The 22916-nt window shown below is 38.7% G+C and overlaps 1 long non-coding RNA gene across 1 annotated transcript in view; it reads left to right on the forward strand.

Annotated features, from left to right (window-relative positions):
- The first annotated feature begins 345 nt into the window (after positions 1 to 345).
- Positions 346 to 22916, forward strand: part of LOC114016543 (uncharacterized) — a 30559-nt gene continuing 7988 nt past the window's right edge. The window contains exons 1-2 of the long non-coding RNA XR_003561034.2: positions 346 to 410; positions 22423 to 22544. This is a non-coding gene — a long non-coding RNA (uncharacterized LOC114016543). The remainder of the gene's footprint in view (positions 411 to 22422; positions 22545 to 22916) is intronic.

The following is a 22916-nucleotide window of genomic DNA, read 5'->3' on the forward strand; positions in this document are numbered from 1 at the left end:
GTGGTGTTTTAAGTCTTAAAACAAAATCTGAGGCATATACCGCCTGTTGTATAGCACTGGCTGCATAAGGTGCTTTGCACATTCCACATGTAAAGCAAGATGTGATTGACCTCTGTAGTGGATTTAAGAAAAGAGGGCAAGCAATGCTGAATGTGGTGTAGATATCCATGTCTCAGTTGGTGGAAGAGGAACTGGCCACCATGAGGGAGGGAGGGAGGAGCCAGGGCCAGCATGGAGAGGCAGGGGCTATCCTGCCTTTGGTCCTGCCACTGCTTGGGTGTTCACTGTGCTTTGTTTAATAATCTGACTAATAAACTTGTTTGCTTTTTTGTTCTTGTTGCACAGTGGATTACCAACAAGGATGGCTTGCTCATGCCTGAATTTGCCTATGCATCCTCTACAAAGCCCAGGTAAGCCTTCAATTATTTTTCATCTTTGGATGAAAGCTGTTGAAAACAAAAATTCAGTATGAATTTCAAAAAGCTCTGCAGTGTGTGAGCTGTGTTGTTTATGCACCGTTTTGGTAGAAGAGATCAGCATATATTTTACACTCCTTTTCAAATATGAATATGTTACAGGCCTCACATCACTTAAACTGACTAAACACTATTAATTTCATTGAAGGGAGAAAAGAAAAGAAAGACTCTACAGAACTTTCTTTAAGGCACCTGATTGTTGTTTATGAGAGTTATCCCATTATTGGAGATGTCTGTTATTGGAATTTCTGTTATTGGAAATAATTGCATTTCTTATCAGAGAACAGTTACTACTTGCATCAGACCTGACACTACATAGAGCTAAATCCTTTACTAGCCAAGTGGAGTTGGTGATGGCAGACATAAAAGCATTAAGTCAAGGGATTTCAAACACTCTTCATATCACATAAACAACAAATGTGGCTGAAAACAAAGCCTGAGAATAAATTATGAAGTTTCAAAATACACAAAGCAAGCTCATCGTGCTGCTATGAACCTACCCAGTAAAGGACACATTTCACTATAAATTCTGCAGAAAGGATGGGATGCAAGCATGTAGAAAGGCTGGACATTTTGTGAAGGTGTATTGTAGTTCTCAGTCTAACCAAAAAACACATGAAATTGCTCTGCCAGATGCTGATGTTCTGAATGTGGACAGAAGCTGTCTGAAATACCTTGCAGATGCAATAGTGTGTTTCTTGTACATCAGGAAACGAGCTTCAGGGTATTGAATTAATGCTAGATACTGGATCAGAGGTTTTGGTACTATCCCAATGTACCTACAATGTTTTAGAAGCTTGCTGCTTTCTGAGCCTAGGGTATATTTATGTGAGGAACTGAATACCAGTGTTTGGCTTTCTCCAGGTGAATCTTAGACTGGTACATACTATTGCCTACTAATTCAGAACTGTGCATAGCCATATTTCCATCCTGGGCAAAGGTTTCTGGATTGCACCACCTAGTTCATGAACTGGCAGCCATTCAGCATCTTCAGCTTCCTGAGTGAGGGTTCGAGCCTCTGCTTTTGTAGGAACAGTACAAAAAATCCCCCACTTTTCCTTTGCTTTTTGCTTTGCAGAAGTGTTTGTCTGCTAAAATAAAAGCCAATCAAATATGACAGCTAGTTGACAAATGCCATCACTTACCATTCTTCATTAGAAATGGAGAATTTTTATTGTGAGTGGTTAAAGCAGCCCAGTAAAGCAGCAGTGAAGAAACATCTTCTGATGAGATCTCTTAGTGCTTGATGAAAACTCTTCCCCAAAGCAGATAAAAAAGACTAGGAGTACTTGTCTAGTTTTGCAGATATAGACCTAGGGTGACTGAGAATCACTTACACATATGAAATACGTTTTTCTAGAACACTGTGGAACAAATTTGCTTGTTCATTTCAGTTCTAAATTATAGCATGTGAACCATTACATTATTAGGACAGCAGATATCTGACAGCATTTGTTACACCAAGCTGCTTGGTTTTCGCATTTTTGAATATTGATTTGTATTCTACACACTTAAAAATGTCAGTAATTACTTACTTTGGATCCCATTTTATTTTGATGGTGTACAAGATTTTAAAAACTTTACTGTTGTCGCAGCACCTTCCAAACTAGCTGGCTGAAACAAGGTCTTTTACCATCACATACCGACACTCTTCATGCTAGTCCCTCTGCTGCCTTCTCCTAGTCTCTCCTCATCCAGGGCGCTCTCTCTCTCTCTCAATGATAATTAACTCATCATCATTAGTTCTTTGTAACTTTGTTAAATGTTCTGCCAGACAACTGGTTGTCTTTGGTTTTTTTGTGACATACACTTTTGCAGAGTGCATTGAAACCTTACCAGTCAATGCCTTGCTGTTACAAATACATCACTGAAAGTCAAGCATTATATTTTTGTCATCAGAGGATGCAAAGTTGGTTCAGAATTATGCTTCCTTTGCATAACTGTCTAGATCACTGATTTGCAACATTTCAGGCTAGTGCTGGATTGCTGTTGTGTAAACTCCATTGGAAGAGTAAAGCTCAGTCAACAGCAAGTCTAGTACTTTTTGTTTTGGTGGTACCCATAGTTGAGACAAATTACTCCTCTGATTATGGACTTATTGTCCCGTGGTGGCAGAACTATTGTAATTAATAATAATAATAATAATAATAATAAAAAAAAGAGTGAAGAGAAAATAGAAAACGTGATGTCTCCAGGCTCATGGATCAATGGCATGGAGGAAATTTTTACATTCATTACAAGTATGTAGACAACAGTACAATTTAAATTCTTTTGATGTACTGATTTAAGAGGAACTACAGAAATGCCTGGCAATTCAATGATTAAATGTGCTCAAATGCCTTGATCGATCTTTCGTACTAAGCAACAAGTTTCCCGTACAAGAATGGATGTGTGATATCAGATGTTCTGTGACTCACTATCTTATAAATGTTACAGGCAAAATGTGTAGTTGGACTGTTGGTCTGCGCTAGTTATTGAAGTTAAGGCCACTCTAAAATTTTGCTTCATGAAGGTCACATTATGGGACAGCCATGTGTTGCACTGTCATTCCAACTTGCCCTTTTCCCTAATTCATTCTAAAAAGAACTTCAGTGATACCATAGTGCCATTTGACCTTACAGATCATGTCTCTGAAAAATTACTTCAGGAAGGGATCAGACGTAGCTTATGTTATTACCTGCTTTCAGCAACCATAAGTGAATTCTCCTTTAGGTGTCTTGTGGAGCAGGAAGAGTTAGTGTCCGACACCAAATCACAATACATATCCTCAAGATTTGAAACTTTGCTCAGAGAGAAATATTGCATTGTAGAAGATTGTCGCTATGCTGTTTTTAAGATGGTGGAGGAATTGAATGCTTCAGTATATATTTGGAAGAGGTTTTACTGAAGCTAATCTAGGAGAGCCTTGAAAACCCTTGCTACCGATTTGCTCTCTTAGAGAGAAGTAATTCAAAAAGAGGATGAAAACTTGAGTGCCTTGCACTATGGATCATGCCCTTTTTTTCACCTGATTGTCAGCTGCACAACTTCTCCTGGGAGTAGAGATCAGGACCACTTCTTCCTACCCTGTTCTGAGTGAGTGCCCTAATCACAAGGTCACAGTGCTGACATCTTCCTCATTTGCTCAACTTTTGATCTTTTGATCCCATGACTCTTGCTGCCTTAGTCTTATACAGACTCTGCTCTGGCAGGAGGGTGAACAGCAACTTTAACCTATTGTTGTGTTTGTCTTCTGGGGAAGTTTGAAACCTGTCAGCTAAAAGAGAGCCTAAAATGCATTTTCTGCTTTCTAGGTGAGTGACCTCACTACAGCGCTATTCTGAACAACACAGAGAGCAACACTAATGCTATTACCTCTCTTCCAGACCTGGTTTCAAAAGCACATGTGATCAATTAAGCAGCTACTGCTAGAAGAGGACTCAGGCTCTGCAGAGGGGTGGGAGAGTGAAGTCTCTGCTTCCTGTTGCTTTGTTTTGGCAGTCACTTTTTGGCAGTACCTAGGCAGGATCTTACTTTGTAAGTGGTGTTTGAGGTGTCAGATTCCTATAGTTTCCCTTCCACCATGCTCAGTACAGCAGTCGTAAGGCTTGAAGGCACATAAAAGTCAGGGAATATATTAGAAATGAAAATTTTTAATTATGCTGGACATTCCCTAGCCTATTGCCATCAGTGGTAAAGAACTGACAGCAATATGCATGGGAATGCCAAATGTAATTAAAAATGCTGGTTTCAAGTAGAATCTGTGATTTTTGTGACACCTGCAATGTCACAGTCTTTAAATGGATCTCATACCACTTGAAAGCTGACAACCTACCTGAGCCTCAGGAGGAGAGAATCAACTGGGATGAAATGAGAACTGTGTCAAATCTTTGCTCTTTGAAATTCACACTGTAGTTTCTCTTAAGTATGAAAATGTTCCATTCACACATTTTGCAGCTGTCAGTAAGCTGGGACAGTGTGTTTTGCCATGGCACACAGGTAGTACTGATTGGGTATGGCATAGGCAAGAAAAAACCTGAAGCAGTCTGCCCTCCAAGGGGAAATGCAAACCAAAACCATTACGCAAATCCACCTCTCTAATTCTGCACTGATGGAGGTGTCAGATTTTGGAACGGATGGAGTGGGTGTCCCAGAGGTGTTCCGTGGACACCAGGATGGGGTTTGTCCTGATTTTAGAGGTAAGTAATGTTGACAACTACATTAGCCAGCCTTGACTCCCGTGATAGTCAGTAGAGAGAAACAGATGCACCTGCAAGGCTTAAGTTGCCTGATCTATTTTATGTGTATACTTTAGGATGAGAGGAGTCACACTGCAGAATTACCTACTTCCCCTCTATAAACAGTGAAATTTACAAATTCAATGCAAATGCAGATGTCTACATTGTAAACTTTTACAGTAGTGAATCAGATGGATCTAACCCCATGTCTGTGTTAAGTGTGGTATATTCAACCAGATTGGTGATGGCTCAGATGAAATCTCTGTGTTCAAACTGTATTAATCTACAATAAAGTCACTGAATATGCTGGAATCCCTCCTGACCTAAAGTTACTGCAAGTGTGGATTTGAACCCTTTGCTCTAAATTCTTCTGTATCTCATATAATCACTTGCACTTTGTCAAAAACAGCCCCTCAGAAGACTGCGATGATTTTGTCTTCTTTCTTTTGAGAAATGTTAAAACTTGGTTAAGACATTGCCAGTCTGGCATTCGAGGGACTTAGCAGGAGTGAAAGTGGGGAATGAGGACTCACAATGACTTAATAGTATTATCTGGACTTATGAGCAGATAAGTTAGGATGGAATTAATGCAGCTACCCTTGCAACTTGAATGCTAGCAGGGAAGAGACCTGATTCTTCTTGGTGAATTGTATGCTAGTGTAGAAAGGTTAACTACATCTTTTCAAAGTTCCAGTCCTGCAAAATGCTCCTCCAAGACTGCTCTAGAACAATGAAACCTTACCAAGACATTATATTGCCTCTCACAGCAAAAGCTGCATTTCTGTTGGTGTCCTAGGTAATTCAAAGGTAATAATATGGCTCCTTTTACTTTTGTTCAAAATCAGGCTAAACTGTAGGTATTTTTCTTTATTTCTGGGTTTATAGGTACATTTTAACCATGTAAATATTGTTGCAGGAACTTGTTTTTCTTTTAATTATCAGCCAAATATTTTTACAGTAACCAGATTTAAATTTTCTTATTTTCAGGGGGTAAAATTAGCTCTTTGGCTGTTACTGGAATTGCCTAACTTCTGCACCATCTGACTTGCTAACAAGCTTGTCACCTACGTACATTAATGCCAAAGATCTGATATCAAGGACACATACCATGTTGGTACAGGCTGTGCAGTCCAGAAGCTGATATGCTCACTCTCTGGGGTAGGCATCTGTCTAGCCAGTGTAAGCAGCATGCCCTGCTGTCATTCCAGAGGGAAAAAATGCTAAGTGACAGCTTAACAAGAATTGAAACAGTGAGTGAGGAATCACAGAGAACAGTGGAAGAGAGAAAACCATGAAATATGGTTCCTCTCAAAAACTTCGTATTTCATGAGAACCCAAATTTAAATGAGGATGTTTCTTCCTGCCTGCTTGCCAAAGAAAATTAAGTCTTGTCTGAGAAAGCAGGTTTGTTTTACAGAGAAAATAGTGCTATTATTAATTCATTTCCTTCTTAGTAGAAAGTGGCAAACAGAGATTATTGCTAAAACAATACATTTACTGTTTCCGGAGTATTTGATCATTCTATATAACAGCAGTCATTCTAGGTCTTCCCTGACTTCCATTTGTTCTTCATCTCACTTGTAGTTTCTTTTAGTCCTAAGATTTATTGATCATCATTATTTTCTTCTAGACATTATGATCCTGCAAAGCCTTTTGTTTAAGGCTGCAACCCAAGATTTACCCTGGCTTAATACTTTTCTGTTTCTGAAAGCGTGTAAGAGGCTGACTTATTGCTCTGCCACAGGTCGGGGACAAGGAGCGGTGTCCAGGTCTCTCTGTCACTGTGGCACTCACTGCTTGCGCTAATTTTCTGAAGTGCTCAACAGTTGGTCTCAAAAGCCTTTCCTGATGGCCTTCTGCTGTTGATCAACAACATTCTCATCTGCTTCTAGTAGTTTATTTTAAGTGACTCTTTTTGGTGATCTTTGTCCCCCTCTTTGAGCAAAACAGTTTATTTGCAGCGTAGATAGAGCAATGCAGGCTTTATTCAAACATTTGCAAAGGCCTGGCTGCAGTATCCTGGTGCTCAGCCTGTTGAAGTAGAAAGAATTTGTCAGCTTTTGCTTGGGAAAAAAACCTCTTTTCTGCTGTGGTTAGACTGCCACCAATATTTAGACTAGTTAGTTAGTAAAGTATAAGCTGCAATGATGCCAGTCTGCAACTGCAGTGCAGTCATAACTAATGTCAGATTAACAATTCATGTATGTAAAAAGCTGAAATGCAATGCTCATTTTATTTGATATCATTGGTGCTCATCAGAAATCCACCTTCTGATGGTGCATACTTATTTTTAAATAAATATCATGTATTGCAGAGAACTGGCACAGCAGGGAGTCACAACAATCTCTCTTGGTAGCTTTTGCTAAATAGGCTGTGGGCACACACCCATTTCTTATTCAGGGTCATATTTTATTTATTTTGTTTTCAGTTGTGCCTATTCCTTATCCTAAGTTTTCTTTTATTGCTCATTTTCTCTGTGTCAGTTGTAATTTTCCAGGTCACTTTGTACAGGCACCTTTTACTATATGCAAAGGGACTGCAAATAGGATATATGCAACACAATCATTATTTAGTGGCTAACACAAATAAAAGCCAGCAATGATTACCATCCTATTCAGCTAGGTAATGTTATTCAGTTAGCTCATCACAGAGCCACCACTGGTTATCAGTAATCAGTCGTGTAGGGAAGGGCTGGACTTCACTGCTCCCTGGAGCACTTCCTCAGTGGTGGTGAGTTGCTGTTTTCCAAATCCCTGGTTTTCCCTTATTTTTTATCCATCTACCCCAGAGAGTGAGCATATCAGCTTCTGGACTGCACAGCCTGTACCAACATGGTATGTGTCCTTGATATCAGATCTTTGGCATTAATGTACGTAGGTGACAAGCTTGTTATCAAGTCAGATGGTGCAGAACTTAGGCAATTCCAGTAACAGCCAAAGAGCTAATTTTACCCCCTGAAAATAAAAAAAAAATAAATCTGGTTACTGTAAAAATATTTGGCTGATAAATAATAAAAAAAATAAAATTTATACCTTACAAGGTACATATTTTTCCTTTTGAACTTTCCTCCTTGAGCTGCTAACAACCTTTCTCCACATACTGGTGTCTACAAATTTACCTTGCTTGTCTTACCTGCTTGTGCTCTACGTACCTTCTCAGTGAACTTTCTCACAGTTTCACAGTTTCCTGGGCAGCCTGAGACAAGGTTACATGGCTGGGCTGTGTCTGAGTTGTGTCTCTGACTGCAGAGTGCCAAATCTCTCAGAAAGGTGGGACTCACACTCTACCATATCACTCTTCATGGTGGAGCATCTGGCCATTCCTAGGACCACCTCATGAAGAGCTCTGGAGTTTTTCCTGGGCAGGTAGGCTTGTTAGAAGATGTATGCTAACTTCCAATAGGTTCCTGCAATTCTTTGTGGTTTAATATTTGCTGTTAACCCTTGTCCATAGGCCATTTTGCTTATTCTTCAAAATAATTCCAAATCCAAAGTAATCGTAAGTATCCTTCTCCCAAACAAAACAGTTGTCTGGCTTATGTTCATTTATGACTGATTAAAGAGAGCATATGGCTACCCAAATCTTCACCCAGTCTTTGCAGTTTATGAGTCTACCATTTCCTTTACCTCTTGTTAGAAAGGAGAAATCCATGGACTCCTCAGAGTGCTTGGACTGCTTCTACACCTTGTTTCTCTGCGTGGGATAGAAGATGGCTGCTTTGGGATTCAATGAGATTGCAGTATGCCTTTTAATCAAGCTGAGGTATTTATCTACCTTTAGATGCCAAATCCAAATTCCCATGTAGGTCTGTGGAGGCATTTCTAAAGATTTGTGGGAGCACCGAACTAGCAGGGTTAGAGCTGATTTGGTGTGTTGCACCTGCCTCTAGGTGTGGTTCTCACCTAATGCAGAGTGGCTTCCTCTCTTCTCATTCATGATGGAGACAAGTCACAAAGTTGATCTTAGAGCTTGGTCAGCATTAAAATCAACATGAGTTTTCTTCTTTAGCTCTCAGGTTTTGTAGCAAGACTGAAATTGCAAACAATTTTAGGTAAGGCAACAGCTTTCTCAGGTCAATTTCATGTGAAATTTATGAAGGAACTATCTTGTATCAGTGTATTTAGGACACATATCTTGTGTTGTGTCTGAAAAATGTCATTTAGCACATTGGGCCAATTAGCCTTGGAGGTTTCCTTCCAGAAGAAAGCAGCTTACACATTTGCTTGTAGACACTGAGCTTCCAAGAATATCTAGCTCTGATTCACTAGACACAAGTCTTTCAAAGGATTGTACAGATAAAAGAACATGTATTTTCTTGATTTTTACTTGAAAGCACAATGCAAAACTAAATTGTATTTACACTATATTTAACTGAAATGTCACTTTCTTGACATATATAGTAATCTATAGCTGTCTAGATTTAAGAAATGTTCCATGTATTTCTTTTCATGTTCTCCTACTTTCCTAGTAATGAATTTACTTCAAGGGACACATCAATTTTGCAAGCCAAAGAAAGGGAGCACTAACTCCTTTTGCAGCACATACTATAAAAATGGAAGAAATCAGGTTTTGGTAATAAACATTTTCCACTGTAAATGGACTAAAGTGCCAGTACTAGGAAATGCTTGACAATCACATTAATCACCATGAAAGAGCAAGCTTATGCAACCAGACATCGTGCTCTGGAAGTGCTTGGGCATGCATTACATTCTGAGACAGATTTGTAGTTTGAAGAACGGCTGGTTGCTACTAGTCATCAGTGTACACTGTCCATTTTGAGCAGTGAATTCAGAGCTACTCAGCTTCAATGAATCCTGACAAGCAGAAATGGAGCCATATTCTATTTTCTGAAATGTCTTCTCTCATTACACATTGGTGCTCCTTTGACAGCTTCTCTTCTTGCTGTCATAACTTCTTCCATCATCCAGCTACCAATGGGCTCAAAACAAAACTCAGAATTTTTTATTAACTAATGACTGCTGATGTTCAGGACTTCTGTACTCACATTATCAATGCAGAGTCCTCTTAATTCCTTTTTTATACCATATGACAGCACAGACGCAACTTTTACAGCAGCACATTTCTTTGGTTTTCCACAGGCAATGGTGTCCAGAGTTCATATTTATCAGGTGAACGGTGCTGTCAATAGAAGCCAAAGCATTGCAGCAGGAGATATTTGAGGTGCTACACCCAATCTGAGAATGACTGACATCAATCATATCTGTCTTCAAGTAAATAACATATGAAAGTTTAGTTCATTAAAAGTAAACAGAAGCTGAAATGTGTGTATCATACCAGTCTCCTTAGACATTGTAGTATTTTGATCTAAATTTGATGAAAAGATTGGAAGGTATATTTGACAAGGACTTTTTTTCCACATGCTGTCCTGACAGCCGTATGATATGTCAAGTTATGCAGTTAGAATAACAGATTTCCAGTAAGATATAAAAATTACTATCAAGCTGACTGACTCTACCATTTCCCAAGTGACATTATGAGACAATTCCAGAAGCACTGGCGTTGTCCTAACACTTTTGAGCTTTGCCATTATAAATAATCAGACAGAATTCAGTACTGGGGTCAAATATTTTTTGGTGAAAGGATGTCCCATACCTAATACCTGAGAATTCTCTAAATTATTTAACAAATCTTCCTAACTACTCATTTTAAGCTGTTTTTTGGATGCCAAATATTGTCACATATTTCTATTACTTGTCTCCCCTGTACTGCCACTTAAGATCTAGTCAGTGGTTGACATATGACCTGAGGAAATAATGTGGTCAGGGAACTAATCACCAGAAAATCTACAGAGTATGTTTAAATATGTTACTATACCCTGTATGAATTAAAGAGGCAAGCAAGTACAGGAAGGAAAAAAGAATATACCCTGCACTTAGATGTGGCCTGATTTTTCAAGGACTTGAACATTTTGAAGCTCCATTTGGCTTCATTAGGAACCAGGGTTATTCAAATCAGTGAAAGTCAATCCAGCAGAAACTAGACTGTGACAGTCAGTATCCATTTGTGGCTGATTACTTCCCAAATCATTTTACAGAATAAAACAATATTTTAAAATGAGTCATCTTTCATATTCAAGGAAATGCTTCATGTGTTTTTTGTGGAAAACCTGGGAGTTTTCAGTCTTCCTAAAATAAAAACCTATACAAAGGCTCCTTCTGAAATATGATTAAGACATTATTTCTAATTACTTCCAGCTATTAAATTACATAAAACAATGGAGTATCCCATGATGTTTAGACTATGACAACTGGAAAACAAAGCTAAAGTTTGGAACTGGTAAGACATATTTCACAGAAAACGGTATTGAACCAGTATCCTAAGACTTTTTGGAGGCTTGGGGTCGCAGGGTGTTCTGTGCCAGCTGTGGCAGAGGGAAGGTGAAGAGAGAGTGACAGTGCAGGATTCTTTCTGCACCTTGATGAGAAAAGCTTGACAACAAATGGCTTAATAAGATAACTGCTTCAATAAACAGAATGAGAATAGATATACAGTGAATAAATCTTAACATCCCTTCAGGTGCCAGGCACCCTACATTTGTGCAGCATTAGACAGAGCCTGGATGGATTTTCCCCCAGTGCGCAGATGCTGTCCGTGGAGAGGATCTCTCCCTTTTAGCCGTTCAAACTATGATGTGATTTCCTTACAAGAGAGCAACTCTATTTGTAAAGGATGCGCTCATGACAATTTCTTGCTGCACTGTTGGGTAAAGGCAAGGGCACGCGGGTGGCCTTGTCATAGGGGGCTGAGCTTGTCGTGCGCCCAGTGATCTACAGAGTGCAAGGCAGGGCTGTACCTGTTCAGGATAACTGCTGTGTAGCTCCCAGATGTGTAACAGTCTCCTGGTCAGCATCAATACATGGGCTTAGAGTTAGGGCTTTTTTTTTGGCCAAGGAAGGGGATCTAATCTTTACTATTCCTTTCTGTTATTTCCTTAGACTCAGTAAGGCTGAAAATCGATCAAAAGAACATGCAGTTTTGAATAAATACAATCTTAAAGTATTAATCTAAGAATTTTAGCTTCTAAGCAAATCGAGTTCAATTGTAGCTGAAACATTTAGAGCAGAAAGAAACGGACATCCCTTTAGCCAATGCAATTTTGGATAGAGTTGAGTCATCCGATCAACTACATCTGGGAAAAAAATAGATTGAAGACATTTAACAAAGATATGGCTGGAGAAAGAGACAAATAATCAGTCTTAACTATCAGGACTGGAAAACTAATTATATGTAAATAATTGGAATGGAAAAATTAAACGTGCACGCAGGTACCTTTTGTATATCAAAGCAGAAGACCAAGGGTTTGTATATGTCTCAGAACACAAATACAGAATAGATACAAATTCAGAACAGTTGCTTTGTTGGAGGATTGAATGTGGTGAAGGAGCTGGAAAATGGGAGTGCTAGAGGACTGCAGTCCTACGGATTCACAGAGATGGGTAGGGGAAGTAGCACCTTTGAGGAAGGTAAGGTGCCTTGGTAGACAGGCATGCTAAAGCTGGGCTGCTGTGAGATGTAGAAGTGGGGAACGGGAACTGCAAGAAAGTTAGAAGGCCTTGGGTCTGCAAAGGTCACTGGGTCCTTACAAAGATACTGTGGTCTTTTTGCTGCTCCCCCATGATGCTTTCAAATCTACAGGTGTCACAGGACTGGAATGGATAATAAGCATAGCCTACCACACACTCCTCCTGATAGGGATATCAGGGGGATCTTCAAGACATTCCCCCTTTGTTCCTCTCCCATGAGTTTTGTTAGCGTTCTGGCCTGAGGTACCTAGATGAAAAAACACAATGCCATCATAAACGTTTGTTATACACTGGCACCGCTGTGACTGAGCTATCCCGTTATTGATAGGACAGAAATAAGTAGGAGCTACTTGGATGTGGTTTGGAAGGGTGATATAAGCCCCTAACTGGCTATTTTTGATGTGTGCAGAAGTCCAGTTTGAAAGGATTTACAGGAAATGAGAATGTGACATTGATGATGTGACATTTCGAGTTTCTATTTCTCTTCTCCATGTCTGTTCTGTCTAATGATTGTTCAGTTTTAGTCTGCTTGTGTATGGTGAGAAAAAAAAGGGTTTTTACTCTAGCTCTAAGCTATGCTGTAGGCAGATTGGAGTATTTTTTGAAACAGAAAATGGCTGTAATAAACAAGGAAATATAGATGAGGCTAATCATGATGGCTTCCATCAGATCTGTCAGCCCTGCACTTACTGCCTGATTTACCAGAACAGAATGGATATTTCCTTTTCTCTAAAACATCTGGCTTGCAAAGTAGTTGGTGGGTAATAACTGACTTTGAAAGTTTTACTTAATTTTAAAACAGGAGAATTCCAGCCAGTAACATTTTGGAAAAATAAATTGTTTTCCTGAATAGCACTGGGGCAGGTTTTTTTCATATCACAAATATGTCTAATCATTCATTGTTCTTCCAGATAGATCCCAGTACTACAATTATTCCCATTTGCGAATCTTTTACCTTGATTTTTTATTGATGATAATGTTTTTTACACATCTGTTGCTCCCCCTTCATCCAGGAATTCTTGAGTATTTAAATTAGCTAAAGATCGGCCCAAACCACAGATTTGGGATCATATCTCAGTTTTGTCTCCTTTTCCCATTCACTGTGAGAGCTTTTTCCATAAGGCTTCAGCTACGTCCCACACGTAATCATTTCGACCAGTGCAGAAACGAGTTGGAGATGTAATGTAGAAGGTCTGAGTTACAGGCAGCTGCAGAGACAGCTTTTCTGGTGGGGCATAGGATATGGATGGAGTGTCAGCAAGAAATACATCCCTTGTTCATTCCACACTTGTTATACACTGTGGTGGTATACCAGTGGTATCCCATGCACTGGTAGGCACTGATACAGCACAGATGAAAAGACCTGTCAATAAAGGCACAAGTGATCACGACTTGTTTCTTGCCTCCAATAATGGTCATTTCTAAATGTTTCAAAGGAATGTGCAAGAAACCTTGAAGAAGACAATTACAGGGCAAGCCATGCAAAGGAAAGTTTCTTCACAAAAATGACTAGTATAAGGATAGTTTACAGAAAAAAAAAAAAAAGATGCTTCTAGTAATTTTATTTGTAAAGTAGAATTTGGGTTTGTAATTTGTATTAATTTTAACATTTTTTCTCTAAAAGCTCTTTAAAAAGTATATCGACTTTACATTATCAACACTGAAAAAAGACTTTATTCAATGTCCAGAGAAAATCTTCTTATTAAATGTATTTTTATCATGTTCAGCTCATGATGAATATTAATTTCCATTGTTTAGGGGCTTTAATTTAAACTTCATAATGCAATTTATCCCTCAATTTAAATTTATATCTATCCCTCAAGTAATGTCTTTTGGTAACTTCACATGGCATTATGTAATCATATTATTCATTAATTTTTAATATCTACATTTCATCAATATCCCTATGTTTGTAAATGCGTTATTATTAATATTTAGTATTCTAGATAAAGCATCCCTTATTTAATAAATCATAATATTCTGACAAAGGTTTTCTTAATACATCTTATTGTATTGGCTATTTTTAGTACAGAAACTAACATTTGATTCTTTTCTCAGGGAAGAGTGAGAATGGGAGGAAGGAGTCAGTGTTATTCAACCTAGGTTGTGTACTGTGCTTATCAACATTGTGTCTGTAGCATGGGCTGTAGATAAAAGCAGATGCATTTTGATTTATATCAATGTTTAAGATAACTGAAATGGCCACCAATTGATTTAAGTGAAGGCTTAGCTAGATAAGCAATTTACCACAGCTGTAAACCTTATATTGCTGGAGGAACATGGAAGCAATTTTGCTTTTTATTCAAAAATCAGACTTTTCTCATGGTCAATGTACTGTGGCATAATAAGTTGCTGTGCATTAGCATGCAACAGTTATACTTAAATCTCAGTGAGGATAGGTGATGCCAGCTCCATGTACCTCTCACCTGCAGCATGAAGGATGCTCTTGCTGTGTTTTTCTGCCACTCCATCCTGAAGCTTTTCCAGTGAAAGGAGATGTTCACTGCGATTATGTTACCCTCAAAGTGACTACAGGTACTCTAAAGATATCAGCATGCCTATACTGCCCTACTTGTGGTGATTTAGAAAATGAAAATGAAGATTATCACAGGAAGGTGTGGATAACAGCATTAGTATTTTGGGATGTTTCTTCATTCTTTTTTTTTTTTTTTGATTCTGCAAGATATTGGATTGAAGAAGATATTGGGAGAGAAACTATGACCATCTCAGTAAAGACCGTGAAATCTGGAAATCTCTTTAGAAAATCCATTCCTGTATCATTTTCAGATAGGCTTTGACTTTATGTGTCAGAGAGTTTACATAAACAGAATGTCACATGTGCCCATTTCTGTACAATATTTTTGACAAGCACTTTGAAATTGCACAAATTCAGATGAATCCCAGTTCCTGCTTTTCTTCACAGGCACTGTAATTATGCTGGATGCCCAAGGGGTTAAATAATATTTTAGAAGTGCCTCTGTGTTCTTGCAATTACCTGAATATCCCATATACTGCATTTTATTTTTATTGACCATAGGAAGAGGACTCTTTTTTCTGTCAATGGGTTTTGAAGGAGGACACTTAACAGTGGCATTAATGGCTTGCAGCTTGGAGAAATTTTCTCATCCCAAGGACACTGGATATTACAGCAATTGACACAGAGGTGCTAGCATCAGCAACATTGTGCTTCTCACTTTCACTGCTAGTGGCATTGATGGCCAGCTTAGAGGGGGCTAGAGAATATCAAGTGAGGAGCCTGGGGACTGAAGTGGCAGCTTTTCTTCTTTTTTATTTTAGATTTATGCATTTTAAGTCACTCCTCATTGATGTCTGGGAAAGACTCCTAGCAGGAAAATACACAAGAGAAAAAGTAAAACTGTGGAATGCACCAAAATGAGTTCCTGGTGGTGACAAGGTCAATCCAAGAAAATAATTAATTAAATATTGCCAATGCCATTTTAAAACGCCAAGCTGGTGTTTTCACAATGAATTTACTGTGCTTAACAACGTCTTTGCAGAACAAGTGAATTAATGTTTCTCATTTTCTTCTCTTTATTCTATATAAAAAGCAAGAAGAGTCAATAATAATGTTATTCTTGATTCTTTAGTAAGGAAAAGTCAACCAGAATCTGCTTATGTCTGTTTTTCTCACTCTTCCTGTATGTACCATAACTTAAAAAAACTAGTTTGAAATGACAGATAACAGTGATAGATTCATCTATAGGCCAGCTGGACTAGAGGCCTGGGCTGACATAAACTAGGACAACCTAGAGCAGTCAAAAAAGGAAAAAAAGATTGCCTCAAGATTAAAGCAGCTTTGCAAAGTTTGACTCCCTGTCATCTGGGGTGAGTTATCTTTTTTTCCTTAATGAGTGGCAGATTATCTTCAAAGCTTCTGCTTTTTGCCACAGTAACTAAAAGCAGTAGTGCGACATATTTTCCATTGCTGAAGCATGCGACGGAGATTTTCTGTAGGAAAAGTGGGTTCAGTTCTTCTCTAAATAGGTATTTTGTTCATAATTTCTTTACAGCTAGTCATATGCATGTTTTAATGTCCTGTGGTGCAAAAGAGTATAATAAATATTAAAGTATTACTAATTCTAATGATCAAAGAAGAAAAAGATGAGCACCTACAAGTAATGGTTCCAGTTCCCCTTACCCTTGCTTCGTGGTGGTGTGTCTTTGCTACAAACCAGAATCTGATTTTTTGTCAGACTCCTGAGTTTGGCAGTATCAAGCTGGGCTGCTGTGCTTGCTGTCCGACCACGGTAGCAATGATGGACATCTGTGGCTGCAACCTTATCACAGCATCAGCAGGCCAGGAGTACCACAGCCTTGGACTCCGAGTGGGGCTGAGAACTTGTGGCAAGATATAGGACTTCTAGAGCTAAAGGAAGGACCCGTCATGGACTGGGGAAAAAGCATGAAGAGTTAGGTGTCTTGTGATGTAGATAGTTGCTGCTGGGCTACAGAAATACCTGGAGAATTAAGGGCAAATATTTTCAAGGAGAGATTAAGACAGTTTTTATTTCTCCCCTGGGTGATCAAAAGCGTTATTTGATTGGGAAGCTATTTTCTTCACAGTGATTTCATTTAAAATAATACAGAAGAAAACAACTCTGCTTAAATTAACCCTAGTTATTAATTAATATCCAGTACTGGATATTGCTTAGAGTTTTTTGGTATACTGGCTTTTCTGAAGCGAGGTATAAGCTGGGTATACAGTAGTTTGAGATTGGTGGGTTTTTTTCCCTGTTTACTGCAAAAATTCATACATGAGCCAAACATTTATGTGACTGCCACTTTGGAAGAGAAACGTGTTGTGCATATTGACTGGTGGATCCGCAACCATTAGTGCCACTAGCAATAAACTGCTGTGAGAGGAAGCTCACTGAAACTGTCAGCACGCTGGCAATGGAGAACCTTTCTTTTGTAAGAAAAAGTTTTCCAAACTTGCTTTTCGGATCAGCAAATCTTTAAAATGTTGTGAAAGCCTTTTTAGTATTCAAGAGCTTTTACGCTTGTGCTTTTCAGATCAAATAATGCAGTAGATGTCATTTCCTTTCTTCAAGTAATTTGCCTTGGAAATTACATCGAGTAGCGGTTGCCTTAACCTGGTTGGGGACAGGTGTTTCCAAGGTTAGCTGCATAATGACACAGCATCGCTTGCCCAGGAGAGGGGCAAATCTACAAAGCAGGACACTGGAACATCCTAGCAAGTGCCCAGCTCCCCTGCATGTCCTCCCCTGCAGCCAGAAAGGAGTGGAGGGAGATGTGCAGACAGTGGGGAGGTGGCACCACATGGGACAAAGGAAGCAGAAATGTCTTCCCAGGGCCATAGGTGGTGGCACTGAAGGCTCTGGGGCACGCCGTGACTCCCACAGAGAAAGTGTTTCAGCTGTATTAATTGATGTAAGACAAAGTCTAATGGCTTTGCAGAAGTTCACAATGCAACACAAAGGTCCAATTTAAGCACTTTCTGAATCAACATAAAGCAGAGCAATTAAAGAACAGCCAGCATCATTATTATGGTGACCCTGACCTGGTTTTGTGTTCTCATAATATGCTGTAATCATAGTCCTGATTTACACAGCAGCACACCCAGTGAATCCCATCCAATACATTTTATGTCATTTTCCTTTTCTTATTTTGTACTGTTTTGTATGAGAGGATACTGTGACAAAAAATACAGCAACCAGTATAACAAACACCTTGACCACAGAACAATTTTTATTGGGGTGGATGTGGTCTACAGGCTCTGAATCATGTTTGCGGAGCAACGAGCGGGTTCAGTGGTTCGGGACACGCTGGTCCTGCAGAGCGGAATAACCTTTTGCTGCAGGTTGCCACAGCAGACACATCGGCGGGTGGCAAGCAGCCAGCTTGCCTTAGCTGGTACAGTTTGCAAACCAGTGTTTCAGCATCCTTTCAGAGGCAGTTTAGGCTGTTAGAACCCTGTGCATTGGAGTGGCTGACGTGGGAACAGGCTACTTTTTAATGCCTTTGCTATGAGAGCATTCGCCTTCAATAGAGGCAAGGAAAGAAACAGCTGAGGTGGATAATGATAATAACCCACCACAGTGAGTTAAGATCAGTCCTCTGTTAGAGCTCAAGCCCTCTACGGACCACAGTACGGATGGTATTACAGAAAGAAAAAGTTCTGTGGAGAGCAGCATTAAAACCGCCTGGTATCTACAGATTTCTTGTGCTGTTTCCATTAAACTATCCTCCACTAGCACTTTCTTAGCCACTTTGTATGCTCCCATGTTTGTATCTTAACCCTCGGTATCCCCCCACGATGGTCCTTGTGATGACGTAATTTATGATGCAAATTCTTTCAGGCAAAAACTGGGAAAAAAAATTAATGAGCAGAAAAAACATTGTACAGCCTGATTCTTCATCTGATCTGATAGCTTGATACCATTATTAGATAAAAAAATCTGTTGAAGTGGATTTTTCAATAGGAATGGTGGTTTAACTAAATGAAGATGAAAGTGTCAGCTAGCTACTGAGTTCTTAGGAATCTGAAGGAAGGAAGCATCCTATGATCATCTCAAAGTCTGTCTTGGCAAAACAGCAGAGGCTTCTAGTTTATTGTTAAAAAAACTATAGAAAAATACATTGTTTTCAGCCTTTAACAGAACAGAAGTGATTTTTTTTCCCCAGAATGAGGAAAAAATATTTCTAACTAGCTCTACCTTGTTTGCCTCTACTGAAATAAAACTAGTAAAATAGATGGGGAAGGATGGGGTTTCATGAAGTATCCTACACCCATCTAAACACACTAAGTCACAGAAAAATGCAATGCTGCACCTTTTGTAATACCGTGGTAACTCTTCACACCTGCAAAAAGAAATAGATCTGAGGCAATTGGTCTGCCCTCTCGAAAGTCTGTTTTATAGCACACTTACCAGCATGCAACTGTTTCTGCTCTTGCATACTTGACTTTTTGGAGACCAAAAGCTGCAAAATGAGACAGTCTGCATTTTGATCAGGTGAGAGTAGTGCAGAAGCTGGATCTCAGTACATATACAACAGACCACTTAGTGAAAAAGGCATTACAAAAATAACTTACTTATTTCTGAATGCCTGTGTTTATACTAAGGTCAAGTATAACTTCAGTTTATTTCCATTTATGCAGATGGAGCTGTTGAACCTTCCAAAAGAATTGGAAAAGGAAGATAAAAAGGAGAGGGTGGGAGAGAGAGGCATAGCAGGTAGGGAATGAAGAGGGTATGTAGTAGAGACATAAATTAAGACCAGTTTGAGACAGATGAAGAAACAAGCATAAGGCAATAATAATGGAAAAGACAGAAGGAGTACTTCTTAAATGAAAGTAGACAAAAATGTGAAAAAGAAAATCTATGGAGAGAAGTCAGAGAAAGGAGAAGCATGAAAAAGGAGTACGAAAATAAAGCTTTCCATTACACGTTTCACATTTAGTATGCAGCAACTGGCACGATTCAATATCAATATTTTTGCTTCTATTATTTTGGCTCACAGTCATGGATGTAATGGTAAAGTCTGAAGAGGTGGGAAGAGAGACAAAAATGTGTCTGTCCCGGTGTATTTGCAATGTGAAGTTGAAACAAAAGACAACATGTAATACAGACAAAAGAACACAAGGAAATGTTTAGACAGCAGTAACTGAAGGTGTTAAACAGGCCTAACTCATGTCAGGTGTTTCTAAATGTGACAGAACAGGTGGATTTATGTGGGAATTTGAAAGTCAACAATTAAGTAGATTTGGAGACAGTTATTGGAAGGACTTCTCAAGCATGAAAAGCAATAAGGAAGAAAGACCTTGAGTGTAAAAGTTAAGATGCAGTTGTGACTGAGTGGTTAGTAGGTCACAAGTCATGAGTAAACCAGCAAATGCATGTTGATAGTGTCAAGAGTGTGAGATGGAGAACGACACTGGAAATAGAGATGACTACATTGTGTTTGAGTTTGAAGAAACCAGTGGAGAAACAGAGGAGTGAAAGGGCAGAAGAATTAGACTGAAATTTTATTTTTGCAGCTCTAACCTCAGTGGACATGGGCAGCAAAAAACTGCATTCATCAAGATCACTGCAATGACAGGTATGGAATGATGAGGGTTTTAGCAAGAACTTCAGCTAAGTGGTTGGATAAGACCTGTATTGAATATTTTTTTTTTTTTTTATGTAGAAAGACTTATTTAGATGTAGCTTTGGGGCCATAGAAAGATCTGAAGTCAAGGCTGGTGTGCTGTTCATGGCCCTGAATAAGAGATTAAAAGGTGAGACTATCAGCAAACATTTATGAGAAATATAGCACATCTTAACACAAGATGGATTAATTGAAAAAGTCTCCAATTAAGTGACCGGAATAAAACATGCTCACAATTGCCTTGGTGTTTAGACACTTGAGATAGTAACAGACGGCAGGAACAGAAGTTGTAACATCTGAGTACCATGTAGGGACTTGCCGGAGCAGATTTTGAAATTCAGATCTTTTGTTCATGGGAACAACTGTAGAAAAAGACACTTAGGCCCAGGAATCCTGTTCCACTCTTCCATCATCAGAAGAGTGATGCTACTAAAGCTTTATCAAAGCAGCCACAGATTTTTCCCAGGAAATGAGACTCAGAACCACAGGCATGAAATGACTTTAAGAATTGGGCTGGAATATGCTCTAGTGAATATTTCTGACAGCCCTAAAAGGCATTAAACATCTCTCTGTGGTGTGCAGTGAAGTCTCCTAGAATATCACCAGCAAATTGATTTTTTTGTGATTATTAAGGTGTGTCAGGAGTTCCAAGGCAGAGAAAATTTTTAGCCTATTTTGGCAAAATGTTCTCAAGACAGTATTTAGGGGCTTTATGTGGGCATTCCTGTAACTAGCAGGATTGAAGTGCAAATTTATGTATAGAAAAATGTGCTATACATACGAGGTTACATTGGGAAAGGAAAGAGGAAAATGTACTATCTGCTGGGGACAGAAGAATGAAAAGTGACTCTTTACACACTTGTGCTTGTTTTTAGAAACTTGATGAAATTATTTTACTCTTTCATGGCTGGCATTCTAAATGCCAAAGTAAATTTTAAATTGTAACAGTCTGTGTATTAAAAATAAATTCACCGAACAAAGCAGAAAATTAGGCATAGTTGAAGGTTTTTTTAATAAAGTTTGGTGAACAGTTTTACTTTAAAAGTTCAAATACACTTGACCAGCTTCTGTGAAGAAAACTGAAGGTATTTTGTTCTGAAAACTTGTAGCTGGCCTTTTTCATTGTTTGAATAGATATTCCTATGCATTGTGTCTATGTGAACTGAATATAATGATAAAACTAAGCGACTGCTATCTCTGTTAAACATAACGTTCTCTTAAAGTGGATAATTATCAACATTGTTTTCTAGATGCTACTACGGGTTTTATTTTGTAATGTCACTAATTTTCTTTGCCTATTTTTCACTGTGTGTTTTCTAAAAATATTTATTCAGAAGTGACATTTTTATGCTTCATGTCAACATGTGCTTGGAAAACAGGAAGACAGGTATGAATTGATCAACCAATTCTGCTATTCAGCACAAAACTTGCATATGACAGCTGTGTAAATTCTGCACATTTAAAAAAATATGCAATACGCAGTTGTGACTCAGTTCTTAAAATAAACATTTGCTTTGGGTCTGTCAGTCTTCCTTTTATTTTGCTTTCAATAGACTTTCAAGTACTTGAATTTCTGTGCATGGAATGGTTCAGGTACATCACATGCCTGAGTATTCCCAAGTGGAGAGGCACGTATTTACAGAATAAGACTGTTAAGACAGTGGGAGAACAGGTTACTCAGGACCCATTCGTAAATCCAGTCACTGGGACTGCTAAAATAGCTGGTGAAATCCCTTTACGCATTTGGCCGACAGAAATATTTTTTTCAAGAAGTCAGCAATTTAGGGTAGCATCTTAACACTCACGGACCTTTTTCATGCCTTTTGTTCTCGTTATGTATGTACATGTGTACCCATGCATGTGCACATGCACACAAATGCAATCCTACACTCATTGTTCTGACATTTTGCAGGTACACAGGTGTGGGCTAAGCAAAGTTTAGAGGAAAGGAATTCAGGGCTATTGCAGCTCCCTAGAAAAAAAAAATTACTCTCAGCTCAACAGGCCCCAGTTCTTGTGTACAGGTGTTGATCAATGCTAATCTGTTTTTTCCAGTCTCAACATTCTGAGGTCAATTCTTCCAGACTATGTTTGTTTGTGTAAGAACAAGCAATTTTTGACCCAAACCCCAGTCTCCCTGCTTTGTTGCATGTATAAACAGACCACTGACAAATCAGGTAATGTTTCCTTTTTAGTCCCTGATAAAGCCATATCATTGTATTGCATGGAGAATGAAATCAAGTAACTGCATTATCTGTCGTTATTACTTGTTACCTGATTTACTGCCTTTAATTTACAGGTCTATGTCTAGATAAATTAAAATTGATAAAATGCGTGATTAAAACAGCAATTTAAGTGAACCAGCTGAAGGGGAGCAATCACTGTGAATGAAAGAATGTAACAGAATGCACTGGAATAATTACTTTTTATTTCTAATGAAATGTTACTCTTTTCTTTGGTCTTTTTTTTATTTATTTTATTTTTGCTGTCAGCAATACCTTACTTAAATATCCTTGAAGATCACTGTTTTTAAGTTGAATAAGGAAACA

Source organism: Falco cherrug, chromosome 5 (genome assembly GCF_023634085.1).
Source record: "Falco cherrug isolate bFalChe1 chromosome 5, bFalChe1.pri, whole genome shotgun sequence".
NCBI lineage: Eukaryota > Metazoa > Chordata > Aves > Falconiformes > Falconidae > Falco > Falco cherrug.